Here is a 15,650-nt window from a genome sequence, read left to right as displayed (position 1 = left end):
AGTCAGCTTAGCAGCAACTCGGCTTAGCAAGACGCGATGGGCAGGGAACACCGACCCTTCATGTCACCCACACAGGAGCCAGAGGGCCGGCCTGTGGCCAGAGAGGTGGGCTGGGGCTGAGATGGCCCCAGAGAAGAAAGAAAGGAAAAAAAAAATCATTTTTTTGGTTTTGGATAAAGTCAGGACATCAAGCCTGAGGTACATTCATTTACACATGTCTGCTGTGTCTTCCCCTGGGGAAGCTGCTGGCACAAATCTGTGTTGGCTGTGAGGCCTTGCTCAGTGGAAGGGAGGTGGTGGCCTTCACGCGTTGGCAAGCCTTGTGACAGGACAGGAACATGGCAGCTGCCCGACTGCCCGCCCTGGGCGTGGCCAACACTGACGACCTGCGCGGGAAGGGCCGGGTCCTGACTAGTCTCCGAGTCGCGGGATCCTTCTCCATAAAAATGAGAACACACATTTGCATTATGAGTCCTAGACAGTAATGAGCTTGGGTGTTTTTATAATTATGTGAGATTGTTTATACCAGCCCTGCATGGCCCCTCCTGGCCTTGAGGGTCGCCCTAGGACGGCGGAATTCATCTCGAGTCATCTGGGCCGCCACCGAGCTGTCCAACTGGCTTGTCGCACACAGCGGCTGTTTTAAAATAGAATTTATTCTCTGACCAGTGTGGAGCCATCTCTTGAACTCTCTCTCTCACATGCGTCAGATACCTCCAACCTCTATTTTCCTACCTTCCTTCCTTGTCTGGGACCTCAGCTGGGCAATTGGTTGGAAAACCGAGACATGCCTGGCCTTTCCGCGTGGCCTGAGCGTCCCTGTAGCTGTGGCAGCTGGGTTCCCAGGAGGAGGCCCCAAGCAAGAGAACAAGGTGAAAGGCCATGGAGTTTGTTTAAATGACCGAGCAGTGGAAGTCATAGAGCCTCATTTTTGCCAGACTTCGTTGGTGAGGCCACCACGAGGGTCCAGCCAGGCCCAAGGGGAAGAACGCAGAATCCATCACTCAATGGGAGGAGCGCTGATGTCACACTGTCGGAAAACATGGGGAATGGGCTATGGTTCGATGGCCGCCTTTGGGAAATACAATGTTCCCCCAAGAGGAAATTCACCAGCCCCGTGGTGAATGACGAAAATAAAGCCAAATTGTTTCAAGTTAGAGGAAAGTCCTTGGTTTTGAACTTAATTAAATTTGGGGGTAGAAATGTCCTGAATGAAGTGCAGTTATTGTACATGGTGGTTGTTTTTCTTAATGTCCTCACTGCACACAATAAAAAGCTGGTGACTTTAGGCCAGGTTCTGAGGTTTCGTGAAGTTCAGAATCGGACAGTTCAATGGCCTTCACTTTCCTGTTCAGTGTTGTGAGTTCTTCTGCAGCGTTCCCAATGAGTGATCACTCATTCTTTGAACATTCCTGGTGACCTTGCCCTCTCCTCGTGGAGAAATGAGCCTCTCTGGCTGTTTACAGTTCTCACCGGCATAAAGTTCTAACTCACCTCCCTGCTGTAACTCATACCCTTGATCTTGAGTCTTCCCTCTCGACTCACTTGATGGCTTCTCTGTTAGGTAACCTCCCCTCTCACCACTCCACCATTACGTTTTCCTTCTTCCAGATTATATAATCTTAATTCCTGTAAATGTTCTTTATGTGACCTGTATATAGATTGGGTTTTAAGTGTGCTTTGATAAAATGGTGATACTATCTCAGTCTTCTAGGATCTCAATAGTCTCAATTTGTTCATGTCGGGGTTGTGGTCTTCCAGGTTCTTGCTGGCTGTACATTTCTATATTCTACCATCCTGCTTGTACACTTCTACAGTCATTCCAGTTTGGTAATGTTCTTCTTCAACAGGTGATTATAACAAAAAATGTGTTCTGACCAATATAGAATACAAAGAGACTGCTAAAGCTCTTATTTAAAAAAAAAAATGGGAATGATGTAGAGATGGTAAATAGTAAATATGTACTTAATTTAAAATCCAAATTTAAGAAAATATAAGCTTCCAGTTTTCTTCAAGTCCTATCCTTGTATAATTATTTTCATCCTTAAATTTGATCTTTACTTTTATTCTTATATTTTATGATTAATACTGCTATTGTTATTGCTACTATTGGGGCTAAGCACTGGTACTAATATATTTCACTTGCTACTTTTTGTCTCTCACTTCAGTTTCTCCAGATAGTATTTGTTCTGGTGCTTTCCTCTGTAACTAGCATCTTCATTTTCTTTGCAAATTTGGTATGACCATCTCCTGAGCCTTCCCCTAAGTCATTAACTGGAACGGTGGACAGGATGGGCTTGAACAGAGAACCTGGGGTCACTGCTCTGGTTGATGAACCCTAAGTCTGGGTGGATGGGTCCAGGCACCTCACCGCATTACTCTGAAATTAACACTTCCTAGATTCGGTGTCCTTGGGATCCTGCTTGTTTATCTTTTCACTCTCCAGGAGTGATAGTGTGAGCACAGAAGGACTTGTTTTTAGTGAGTTTGGATAGGCTCCTCATGACCTCTGCTCTCCCTTTTGTGACAAAGCATCTGTTTTACAACCTAGTCCTGTAGTTCCGGAGAGCCGAGCTTACCACGTAATCCAAATAGGACCCAGAGTTGTCATCTCTGTCTTTTGGGCCCATTTCCTTCCACGTTCAGAATTTCTCATAGTGTCCTAAGCGTGGTTTCAAGTTGCATCTTTTGGGTGCAGGGATTGAATTGCTCCAGACCTGGCAGGCGGGGCGATTAGAGTCTATGCGTCAAGCCAGAGCCAGTCATGCCTATCTAATTCCAGAGTGTGGGCGACTTGAAATTATCAAAAAAAAAATACTTAGCAACAAAATTGGCCAACAAATGTGAAACTGAAATCATAAGTGTTTGGGGGTATAAATGGAGCTCTCCTCTGAATGTCTTGAAGAAGGAAAGGACCGTAATGTCAAGGGTGCTGGCATAGAATGAGGGGCCATCAGGCATGTTATTATTCCTGTGACTCCATGAGTGTCCAGGCCGATGTGGCTTAAGGAGACATAAGTGAGACTTCAGTAACTCTAGTTTAAATGATGATAAATTCTCAGAGATGACTTTGTCGCTTTCAGCTTAGCATTCCATCATGTTCATAGCCCCAATCAAATCTGAGTCAGTCCTAACTAATTCCACATTGATAATGGGCTTTACTGTGTTTTCCAACATTTAATTGATAAATTATCCTCCAGGAGTTATTTAAGGCACGTCAAGAATTTATCAGAGCTTTGCTTTGAGAAAAATGAGTTTAGACTTAGGTTAAATCCTTTTGTTTCTATGGATTGAATCCTGGCACCTGAGCCAGTTTTCTTATTCTCGGGAAAAACCTTGTCACATATCCATGACAAGGAGGTGGTCTGTGCCCCATTGCTCCCCCAAAACCACTCCCTCCTCTCTTTGGCTCGAGTCAATACGCCCCATCATTTTTGCGTCCTCACGTTAGAACCTCGTTCTTCGTGGACTTTCTTAACACATGACATTATAGCTACATATGTTCTTTCCTTGGTTGTAAAGCTGTATCCACTGCCAGTCAGCGCGGTCTTACGTGACAGGTGCTTCTGGGGACCTCTCGCTTGCATTTCCCTCGCACAGCCTGGGTGGGTCATCGAGCCGTCCACGCCGCCTCTGCCCCGCCTTCTTTCCCCCCACTCCGTCCCATTGCAGTTCTGTTGCTACAGGGGACGGGCCTCCTGGAAGGACCAGAAGGCTCAACAGGCCCCTCCACCCACGTGGCCCACATCCGGTCCATACAAGACGCTCACGCATCCCATGCTTGATTGTCTCTGCCATGTGGACCACTCCTAGAACTGCCTCACTCCATTTGGGCTGATGCCCCTCCTTTGAAATCGTTCTGCACCCCCTGGCCCTTGCCCTCTAGGCCTGCGATGGGAGAAGAAGCCCTGAGGATCTTGGGAACACCTCGGTTTTCTCTGAGAAGACAGAGGCTTTCCCTACAGCCTTCCCCTTTTCTTCTGAGTTCTCGCCAGAATCATCCTTAATGGTCCGTTTCTAGCAATTCTCCTGGCTGCACCTCAGAGCACCCCAGCCACTACCCCCTGCCAAGTCTCCCAGCCTCCTCTGCAGTGTGAAGCATTTGTTACAACCGCACCCCCACTTTCCAGTACCAATTTCTTTGTCTGGGCTGTTATAACAAAAATACCATCAACTGGGTGGCTTAGAAAACACGACTTACTTCTCACAGTTCTGGAGGCCAGGAAGCCAGGATGGGGGCACCTGCAGACTTGGTGTCTGGTGGGGTTCTGCTTCCTTCTAGATGGCTGTCTTCCTTCTGTAACCTCACACGGCAGAAAGGACAAGAGAGCTCTCTGGGCTCTCTTGTATGAGGGCGCGAATCCCACTTGTGAGGACCCCGCCCCCATGACTTAATCACCTCCCAATGGTCCCACCTCCTAATACCATCACCTTGGGTGTTAGATTTCAGCAGAAGGATTTAGGGGAAATAGAACATTTAGTCTGTTACAATCCCCGAAGCAGCCAGCTAGCCTGATGGGTATTCCCTACCTAGCAGGATGGAGTCAGATGCTGTGCACTGGACCCCTCTAGATGTAGGGGGCCTGTCAACTCCCTGAGTGGCCCTTTGGAAGTCCTTTTGCCAGAGGATGTCCTGGGATCTATGCAGAGAAGCTTCTTCCAAACTCACCCCCACCTCAAAGCCTTCTACTCTTTCGTACTCGATAGGGGTGCAGCTTTATTTTAACCATCTTCCTTTGAAAAGTTGCAAATCCAACTAAGCGGTGTGTGCCACAGCTTACTTTAATGTCTGACGTGTAGATGTACATGTTTCCTAAGGCTGTTTTAACAAAGTGCCCTGACTTTGGTGGCTGAAAACAGACACTTGCTCTCTCACTGTGGTCCAGAAATGTGCAATCAAGTTGTTAAGACGGCATGCTCCCCTCAAAGACTCTGGGGAAGAATCCTTCCTGGCCTCGTCCAGCTTCCGTTGGCTCCTGGTCAGTCTCGGGGTTCCTTGGCTTGGGACAACATCACCCTGATCTCTGCCCCCGTCTTCACACAGACTTCTCTGTGCCTCCGCTGGGTCTCTGCATCCAAATCTCCCTCCCCCTCTTCTTGTCAAGACAACAGCCATTGGACACAAGGCCCACCCTCAGCAAGTCTGAGCTCATCTTAATTTGATCACATCTGCAAACACTGTTTCCAAATGAGGTCCCTTTCACAGCTTTAGGATTAGGATTTGAGCACAGCTTTTGGAGGTGCACAGCTGAACCCACCACACTAGGTTACTTGATGCCCCAGGTGAAACCTTCAGGAAGAAAATGTGTTTATATAAATTTTTTTTGTTTATATAAATTTTTAACGAGCTTAATGAACCAAGCTCAACGATGAGACTGTATTAAAAAACAAAACCAGAAACCAAGTAAGAAACAAAACAAAACGAAAGAGCATTTGTTTGTTGTTGATCGGATCTCCACACGTGGTGGCCAGTGCAATTAGGTCCCTAAGTCTGTAATGCTTTGTAGGGCTTCCCATTTCGTTTTACCTCTAGTATGGGTTTTTGAGGGTCGAGGCCCCATCAACCCCCTCCTTTGGGTCCTTCGACGGTTCCTCGCTCACACAGTAGGCACTAGGGAAGGACAAACGGCCGCCGTTCTCTGTCACAGCAGCGGGAGAACTTCAGCTGTAGCACGAGGGGTTTTGATGAAAGGCGACATGTTTCCTGACACTGAAAATAACGATCGTTGGCCTGGATTCCTGGGGCAGGCGGGACACTGGCGTCCCTGGGAGGTACAGCCCCGCGCTGCGCTTGGGGACGCGAGCTGTCCTGACTCCCGACCAGAGAAGCCTGCGTCCGAGAGAGACGCGCGGCTGCCAAACGGCACGGTGAGGCTTCCTGGATGAAAGATGCGTCCTAATTGCGGACGTGAAAAAGTGAAAAGAAAAAGGTGAACTCAGAATTGAAATACGGTACTGAAACAGAACAGTGTCTTTGGGTCCGGGCTAAGGACGGAGCAAGCGGGCCTCCGGCGGGACGCGCGCCCTGCCCAGCCCCGAACCCGCGGCGCGCGGAGCTCGGCAGTCCGCGGTTCTGTTCCAAAGGCTGCGGGTGGCGATGGAGCTCGGGTTGTGCACTCTGACAGACCCGCCTTCTGCCGCGGGTGCTCCGAGGCCCGGTTCCTTCTCTGTGACGTGGAGCCGCAGCCCAGGGCTTTGGGGAGGCCGCAGTGACCTCGGAGCCTGGGCCCTGGGAGCTTCACCCTCCCTTTCCTGGGCTGCCCCCTCGCCTCTCCTGGGAAGCCCACCATGGGCAAGTCGGAAATAACTTAGACTAAATCATGACCTCAGACCATTTAAACGCTGAAAACTTACTTCTTTAGATCCCAAATAGAATGCGGGGGTCTCAGTACTCTGCGTGTTTTATTCATCTGCGGCCCCCGCCCCCGCCGCGGCAAGTCACCGCCACTGCTGGGTCTCGCCCCCGCGCGGATTTCTGCCAGGACAGTTCTGGGGATCCGAAGCGGGCGCAGGTGTCTCCGGGCTGAAGTCCGCGTGGGCCTGCTTGTGTCTGGGGGCTGCCCCCGGGGCTGTCTCCCACCCCGGCCGGTGCCTGGAGGCTGCCTGCGCTCCTCGGCTCCTGGCCCCTGCCCGCCCCAAACCCGCTGGGCGGGGCCCATCCCTGTGCCTTTCCTCGCGGTGGACTCACCGTCTTGCGGCCGGCTCTCCGTCCGCCTCCTTCCGTCCTCCAGCTCCATCTGTAAGGGTTTTAGGGCGATTCTCTTGGGCCAGGCAGGATAATCCGGGCTAGCCTCCCTGGGTTCAGGTCAGCTGCTGGACATTCTGGATTCCATTTGCAACCTTAGCTCCCCCTCGCCGAACAACCTAGCACACCCGCAGGCTCTGGGGTCAGGACAGGGATGTCCTTCGGGGCATGATTCTGCCCACCACACGTACTATAAAGTATCTCTGTATCTCCCTGTTTCTCAGTTGATTAGAAAGATGTTCCACGTGCGTTTAAAAAATTCTCTTGTTCGAACGCTTACAATTCAATCCATACCTCTAACATGGCACTGGAGCATTTTATCAAAATGATCTATTTATTTATGCATGTTTGCCACACTCACACATCTGTCTCGTAGGACTGTGTCTTATGCATCTTCGAATTCCCGGAACACAGGGCAAGGTCTGGTGTGAAATAGATTCTTGATAAATGATCATGGGATGGAACTGGAGAAATCTTATTTATTTTGCCACAATTTCCTGTATTGTCTTTTTTTTTTTTTTTAAGCTCTTCCACATGCCTTCCAAATCCCAAGTGTCTTTGGTTTCAAAACTTGTATTTGTCTTTCCGTCTACGTAAGGACTTGTCATCTCACATACTTTGAGAAATAAATGATTTGTTTCATTCTGTTAAGTGGAAATTCACACAAGAAATTCAGAAACGTGAATATAGTAATAAACATCATTACCAGGTGTTTTAAAAAGAGAATGAAGGTCTGTGAAGTTTCTTAATATATACAACAAGGATTTTATTTCAATGTGAAAAGAAATTGGACACTATTTTCCCAGGAAGACTCTGGTTCTAGTAACAATGAAGCATTTGGATTCGGTGGGCCATGAAGGTGAGCCAGTGATCCTGAGTCATGGGACTTTCCACCGTATCACACGAACATCTGCATCCATACAAGCCCTCCATCCCAGTGTGACTGAAGTCAAACATATTTGTTGCATTATTCTGTGAATTTGGCAGAATACGCAAACGACATTCTGGGGAAATACCTGCTGCTTTTTGTTGCTTTTCTTCCTTTGTCACTATTTTCTCTTGCTCGCCTGGACACAAAACAGTGAAATAAAATCAACCTTTGACTCAGTCTCCGATCATGCATTACAACTGATCGGCCAACGGAGATGGTCCGCTTACCGTTTACGTTTAGCCTTGATGCTTTTCATTAATAGCAGTTTCTTAACCTTCTTGCGTTATTCTTTTCACTGGTTTTTATGCTCCTAATAGTCAACACTCTTTATTACCACAATTCTTGCCGAGGAAAGCAGGCCTAGACCTGCCTCTAAATCAAAGGTCTCCAGCCCTAAAGGTAACCTCTTGGCATTTTGTGGACCCAGTGAAAATACACAGTCACTTCCGCAAATTGACTTCTGTTCTTCGGAAGAAAGATTTACCTGTTCCCTGGGATCTGCTTCTAGTGATGCCTGTCTGCGCGCAGGGGCTCTGTAGGAGCTAAAGCCGGGCGACAGGATCAGTGCCCAAAGCTTCGTGGGCCAATAATTCCAACATTTCAAGAGATACTACAACTTTGAGATACAGTTGGAGTAAGTACTAGGACTGTGATTTCCCCCAGTGTACAAAAAGGCAGTTAAAAATATAAATATTCCTCCTTTTTAAAAGCATTTTTCATTCTTCACCATTTGTTTCAAAAGTAATCCACAAAAATACAGATTTTAAAATTATCCATAATTTCACCAACTGGGGTGACAGCGTTTTAGTGATTATTCTTTCCAATTTTTATATAAATTATAAATATGACATGACTGTGTGTATATTAATATAAGTGTCTCTTTGTGTATGACCTTTTAAAATAACAAAAATGTCATCACTTGCACAACCTGCCCCGTCAGCCGTCACTTTGTGTGACTGTCTTCCTTATCTTCTTATCTGCTCTAATGCCTACAACAGCATCTGGCATACGGTAGGTTCCTGATAAGTATACAGCTGTTGATTAACTGCTTTCTATCACTGCACGCTTTGCTCTAAGACTTTTCCACAGTAATTCATGAGATGGTGGGAAAATGAATTTCGCCTAATCTTACTGAGGGATGTCGAGAACTGTGACTTAGCACTTTCAGTTATAAGATGTGTAGGTTTTGGGGGTGCTTGGGTGGCTCAGTGGGTTAAAGCCTCTGCCTTCAGCTCAGGTCATGATCCCAAGATCCTTGGATCGAGTCCTGCATCGGGCTCTCTGCTCGATGGGGAGCCTGCTTCCTCCTCTCTGTCTGCCTGCCTCTCTGCCTACTTGTGATCTCTCTCTCTCTGTCAAATAAATAAATAAAATCTTTAAAAAAAATGGGTAGGTTTCGGGGATCTCCTGTACAGCACGGCGACTTTAGTTCACACCACTGCATTGTACCTTAAAATCTGCTTACAGAGTAGATCTTGAGCCTTCTTCCCACACACATTTGGTTGTGGTCATCTTTTCCCGCTCAGTATGTGTATTAAACCATCACGTGGCCCCTCGTATATGTAGGCAACTTTTATCTGTCAGGTGCACCCCAGTAACGCTGAGGGAGAAAGAGGGGTGTGACTTACCTAGGAACTGGCAATATATGTGCCTTTGTGGCAACAACCACAGGGGGTACTGAGGAAACAGGGCAGATTTTGGCCACGGAGAGCTCCCAGCACCGTGCAGGGATGGCCCTCCCTTAGCCAGAGAGCGCCTCGGCCATCTCTGCTGAGAGCGTGTCCTAGGATCCTGGCTGAGGTTTCCTGGCCAGTGCAGCCCGGCGCACCCTCCCTCCCCTCGTCCTGCTTCCAGCCTTCCTTCCCCACTCGCTCCGGCCAGCCGCCCCCCTGTAGCACCCAAAAGCTCTGGCTCACAGCCTATTTCCCAGGAAGGCCACCTATTCGATGCTTAGGCTGCTTCCACGTTTTTGCAGCTCGAAACTTTGCTGCAGTGAATAGCCTTGTTCAAATATTTGTCTTCCTCACTTACTGACTTACAGTATGTTTTCAGAAGAAAAATTTTGTTGGTAAGAAAGAATGAACATTTTGAAGGCTTCCACTACCAGATGGCAAACTGACTCCAGAAGGGTTGGAGAAGTTACAGTTCCACTGCTGGTGTGAGATGGGGCTCATACCCACCCCCTCTTGTCACCACGGGGGATTCACTGGTTTCTTGGTTGGGTTTTAATTATGATTTATTTAATGGGGAGAAAAAGCTTTGTCATTGCTTTGTATTTACAGTGCATTGATCGCCAGTAACGTTCAACACGTTTTCATATACCTGCAGAACTTGTGTTTCCTCTTTTATTAAGTTTCTGTTCTGGTCCTATGCAAATTTTTCTTTTGAGGGCTATAAATCAATAAAATGAAATCCTAATCATGCTTATTTGGACTGTTTTTGGTCTTCTATAATATTGCTATTCCTGATCTATAGTTGTACTATGTTAATTTTTTAAAAAAATTATTTATTTCTTTGCTGAAAGAGAGAGAGGGAGGTGGGGGCAGAGAGAGGGGGATGGAGAGATAAATCTCAGACAGACTCAACTGAGCACAGAGCCCGGTGTGGGACGTGATCTCAAGACCCTGAAACCATGACCTGAGCCAAAATCAAGAGTCAAACCCTTAAGCAACTGAGCTACCCAGCACCGCACTATGTATTTTTTTTTTTTTTTAACATAGAGAGATATTTCTATTTTGGTTGTTAAATCTGTCAAATGTTTCAGTCTCTTTTTTCTGTATAAATGTTGTACTTATAAGTTATGCTTATAAAGTCTTTCTCTACGCCTTGAGTGTGCAAACACCCACTTCAATGTTTTCCTGGTGCTTTTTTATTTTACAAATGTTTTAAACCATCTAGAATTTATTTTACCAGCAGAAAGACAAGACAGACCAGTGGCGTAGGCTGTACCTTGCTTCCTGATTGTTCTGCTTGCGTCTGGGTTTATTGTTCCCCAGGAGAGAACGTTCAAGTCTTTACGCCCTATACCCGGGAATGTGACTTGACTTAGAAATAGGGCCTTTGCAGATGCCGTCAAGTTCAATGAGGTCCTACTGGACTAAGGAGAGCCCTAATCTAATGAATGGTGTCCTTACAGAAGTAAGAGGCAAATTTGGAAATAAGAGGAGCAGAGATTGGAACCATGAGTCTATGACCCAAGGAAGACCAAGAACCCCAGAGCCCGGGAGAAAGGCAGCAGAACAGATTCTCCTTCAGAGCCACCAGAAGGAGCCAGCCCTGCCAACACCTTGATTTTGGACTCCTTGCCTCCAGACACATGAGCGGAAAAGTTTCTGTTGTTCTAGCTTCCCAGCTCATAGTAATTTGTTAAGGCAGCTCGTGGTTTTAAAAATGTTTGAAATGGTTGCCAGTTGGGCTTGTGACAGTTGAAAAATATAATGTTCCATGTCATTGGGCAAGCAGGCAACCTTTGCTTCCTCTAGTACCCAAGTTCCATCAATTAAGGTAAGGGAGTTTAATAGAAGTAAATGCAGATGCTGCCAGATAGACTTTCGGTGACTGCCACCGCTTACCTCAGTCTTCCCACTGGAAATGGAAGCCATTCGTTTTCTGGCTATGGACTGGCTTCCCACTGCCAGTGTCTTTTCTATGAAAAAGTAATTTGAGTAAAGAGTCACCTCATAATCATTGCAGCTATAAATATCATTTGTTGCCTGAAGAAATATGTGGCATTAAAATATGTAGGATATTTGTCAGTTTTGTAAACTTCATTAAATGTATGTGAGTATCCTTTTTCTGGTAGCAAAGTGTCACCTTCCCGAATTCTGAATTCTGTATGCACAAAATTTGAATTAATAGAAAAAGGAAGACCTAAGGGAATCGTGTCTGTAGAATACTTAAAGGTGTGCTTAAAATGCTAATGATAGTGTTCAGAGAGGCCTTCTACTTAATTTTAAAAAATTGAGAACTTTTTAATTTGAAATAATCATAGATTCACTGGAAGTTGCAAAGAAATGCCTGGGGATGTCCAGTGCCCCTGTCCCCAACGTGAACATTTTATGCAACAGTGCTGTGTCCGCCACATTGCTGTGGCACCATCCATAGACTTATCCTGAGTTCACCATTAGATACGCACTTATTCGTTGTATCCCCATGCAGTTTGACCACACCGTGCTGCGTGGCCTTGCATAAGCACCATCACAACCACAATACCATGCTGTGTGGTCACCACGGGCCCCAGCCTGTTACCCCCGATAGCCACACCGTCCTCTCTCCCGTTCCCAACACTGGACAACAGCTAAGCTGCTCTCTTCCGCAATTCCGCAATTCCATAATTCCAAGAATGTGACACAAATGGAATCATGGAGTAAGTAACCTTTGGGAACTGGTTCGTCCCCCAGCATAGTTCCCTGGAGACTGTCCAGGAAATGATCCTTCCTTTCCTGTTCCTCAGTGGTCTTCCGTGGTGCGGGTGGACCGGTGTGTGGGATCGCGCACCCGATGGCACGACATCTGGGTGGTCTCCAGTTTGGCCCACGATGAAGAACGCAGCGATGCACGTTCGTATGCAAGTTCCCGTGTGACGAGGTCTTCATTTCTTGGGGCTAAAACCACCAGGTTGGGGTTGCTTGGTTAGAACATGTTTATTTTGGAAAAGAACTGCCAGGCTATTCTCCAGAGGGGATTCCAGAAAAGCCATTTATATAGACTAATCCTGTGCTTATGTTTTTCATTCCTTAAAATGTCTTTACTTGTTCCCGGCTTAAGCAATAATTTGTGTCTAAGAGGTCACATGCGTACAACTTTGACAATCTTCTGTATTTGTAACTCTCTTGCAGTTCTATCTTCATTTTTTAAAAAGATTTTATTTATTTATTTGACAGACAGAGATCACAAGTAGGCAGAGAGGCAGGCAGAGAGAGAGGGGGAAGCAGGCTCCCCGCTGAGCAGAGAGCCCGATGCGGGGCTTGATCCCAGGGTCCTGGGATCACAACCTGAGCCGAAGGCAGCGGCTTAACCCACTGAGCCACCCAGGCGCCCCTCTATCTTCATTTTTTTTAAAAAAAGAGTTTATTTATGTATTTGAGAGGGAGAGAGAAAGAGCACAGGAGCACAGGGAAGGGTAGAGGGAGAAGCAGACCCCCAGGACCCAGGGATCATGACCTGAGCCAAAGGCAGATGCTCAACTGACTGAGCCACCCAGACACCCCTCTTCAATTTTTATTCCTCTGTTTTTAGCATTCATTCGTTCAGTTGTTTGTGCACTCATCTTTATTTTTATTTTTTTAAAGATTTTTATTTATTTGTTGGACAGAGCATAAGCAGAGGGAGCAGCGGGCAAGGGGAGAAGCAGGCTTCCCGCTGAGCAAGGAGCCCGATGCAGGGCTCGATCCCAGGACGCTGGGATCATGACCTGAGCTGAAGGCAGATGCTTAACCGACTGAGCCACCCAGGCACCCCTGCACATTCGTCTTTACTCAGGACTCCTCCTCATCTTGAGAACCCGGTGCCTTAGAACACAACCTGAGGCGAAGGTTCTAGTGTAAACAGTCCCTGGGTTTGGCTACATAGAGCTGCTCTGAACATGCGTGTGCAAGTTGTTGGACGGACGTCCGCTCTCTCCTCTCTCGGGTAAGTCGCCAGAAGTGGAACTGCTGCGTCATATGTTAAGAGCATGATTAATTTTCTAAGAAATATCGAATGGATTTCCAGAGTAGCCGCACCACTTGGCGTTGTCACCGATGATGTGGGGCCTCCAGTCGCTCTGCCTTCTCAGCCGCATGGGGCCCCCTCGGCTCCTTCCAGCAGCGGGGCACGGGCGCCTCACTGCTCTGAACTGTCATCTCCTTCATGGCTGATGACGTGTGCATTTTTAAATGGCCTTGTTTCCATCTGATAACCTCTCTGGTGAACTGTCTCAGTTTCTGAGTTATATTCTTGCTGTTGAGTTTTGAGGATTCATTATCTGTGTCTTTGTATATGTGGTTAGCAAACATTGTCTTCAAGTTTTATGCCTTGTCTTTTCAACCTCTTGACAGTATTTTCACGGAGTAAGTTTTTACTTTTGATGAAGTCCCAATTTATCAGGTTTTTTGTTTGTTTGTTTGTTTTTTTCTGGATTGTTTTTGGTGTCTTATCTCAGAATTCCTTGGCTAATCCCAATCACAAAGATTATCTATGTTTCCTTCTAAAAATTTGAAGCTTTGCATTTTGCACTTAAATCTGTATTTTATTTTGCATCCCTTGGACATGACGTTGAGGCTGTGGTTATTTTATTTTTCTTTTTTGCTTATGGGAGGCCAATTGTACCAACATCATTAGTTCGAAAAACTTCCCCTTATCCATCGCGTGGCCTTGCCAAAAATTGATTGACTATATCTGTGTGGGTCTATTTCTGGATTCTTTACTCTGTTAACTTTTTAAAGTGTAACCACTGGCCAATTTAAAATGAGATGTGCGGCCCTCATTTCATTTCTGCTGGCCAGCATTGTTGGAAGCACGAGTGACAGCCAGAGGGCCGGCCTTCAGAATGTTCCAGTCAGTCCCAGGCTGCAGGCTCTTCCTGGGAAGGCATGACCTCCTGGCCATTTCTGGGAGGGTGTGGCACTCAATGCTCAGGGCCAGCTATAGGCTACCTAGGTGACCAACACCTAGAGCAACCATGGCGGGCAAAAGTGGTGTGGGGAGGGCCACCAACAGCCTCTGCTCTGGTGCCTGGCTTTTACCCCTTGGTATCTCGTGCCCGTCGCTCCGCTTTCCTCTGTGCTGGTGTGTTTGCATTCTGAGTGTTGCCTCCTACCCCCTTCCCATTCTCTCTCTCTCTCTTTTGTCCCCTCCTCACATTTCGTATGAAGGCTTGTTGATGGTGCCATTTTATTTGCTCTTCTTTATGCACCTTAAATTCTTTCTTTCTCCCTCCTTTTTGCCGCCTTCACATTTCCCCTCTATTTATCCCTGACTTTTACACACTGAATTCTTCTCCTTTGAATACTTAATCTATCTATCTATCTATCTATATATATATGTTCCATTTTTTATCTTCTTCTGACACATTCTCCTTCAGAGATAGTCACCAAAATCTCATGACCATATAAATACCCAGCAACAGCATAGCCCCACAGAGATAGAAGGGTCAGGTCTATTGTAGCAGTAGTATGACCATATTTTTTAAACTCCCAGAATATTAATTTTTAAAAGGAATTTATTTATTTATTTTAGAGATTTATTAATTATCAATATTAATTATATTAATATTAATCATAAATTATTAATTAATTAATTAATTAAGAGAGAGAGTTAACAACATAATCCAGGGAGAAAGGCAGAAGAAGAGGGAGAAGCAGGCTCCCTACGGAGCCAGGAGTCTGATGGGGGCTCGATCTTAAAACCCTGGGATCATGACCTGAGCCAAAGGCTGATGCTTAAGCGACTGAGCCATCCGGGCATCCCCCGCTGAAAATAATTTATAACACAGCTAGCAATTTATATTCTTCTCACGTATGTTCACAACATGTATTTCCTCTTTTCATCAATTCAGTGGACAGCAGTGAAATAAGCATTCTTTTATGTCCTTTCTACCTCTTGCTATCCACTTGGATAATTATGATAGTAAGATTATGTGTTGTAATTTGTATAATCTAGTGAAATTCGAATTAGTTCAATTTGCTTGACTTCATTTGTTTACACAGGATGGTGACATGAGGGGAAATTCTGTTTAGAAGAAGAACTGAAAGAATGAATAATTAGCTCTGATTTGTCTTTCCCAACCAAAGACCTATGGAGCACCTCAGCATCCTCTGGCTTCCCCCAGGGTACAGCCGTGTGTCCTATTTAAGAAGTCATTTCAGCGGTAGTATAGAACGAAAGCTCGTTATGTGGCCACACTTACAGAGTTAAATATAAGGAAGAGACAGTATTTTATCACATGGCTTCTCAAAACTGCATGCAATTTTAGGACTAATTTTGTTTGCAAAA

The 15,650-nt window shown here is 46.2% G+C and overlaps 2 long non-coding RNA genes across 3 annotated transcripts; one reads left to right on the top strand and one right to left on the bottom strand.

The window, feature by feature from the left end:
* Positions 1-4,713: 4,713 nt before the first annotated feature.
* Positions 4,714-6,470, bottom strand: LOC131811517 (uncharacterized). Its single transcript, XR_009345964.1, has 3 exons — positions 6,355-6,470; positions 5,528-5,896; positions 4,714-5,290 (listed from the first exon to the last, which is right to left on the bottom strand). It is a non-coding gene; the product is annotated as an uncharacterized LOC131811517 (long non-coding RNA).
* Positions 6,471-11,600: 5,130 nt separating this feature from the next.
* Positions 11,601-15,496, top strand: LOC131811263 (uncharacterized). 2 transcript variants are annotated; one of them, XR_009345862.1, is made up of 4 exons: positions 11,601-12,042; positions 12,130-12,235; positions 12,991-13,307; positions 14,969-15,496. It is a non-coding gene; the product is annotated as an uncharacterized LOC131811263 (long non-coding RNA). The 2 variants fall into 2 exon arrangements; XR_009345861.1 differs by having other exon boundaries at positions 14,965-15,496.
* The last annotated feature ends 154 nt before the right edge of the window (positions 15,497-15,650 follow it).

Source organism: Mustela lutreola, chromosome 11 (assembly GCF_030435805.1).
Source record: "Mustela lutreola isolate mMusLut2 chromosome 11, mMusLut2.pri, whole genome shotgun sequence".
Lineage (NCBI taxonomy): Eukaryota > Metazoa > Chordata > Mammalia > Carnivora > Mustelidae > Mustela > Mustela lutreola.
This window is presented reverse-complemented; position numbering and strand designations above follow the sequence as displayed.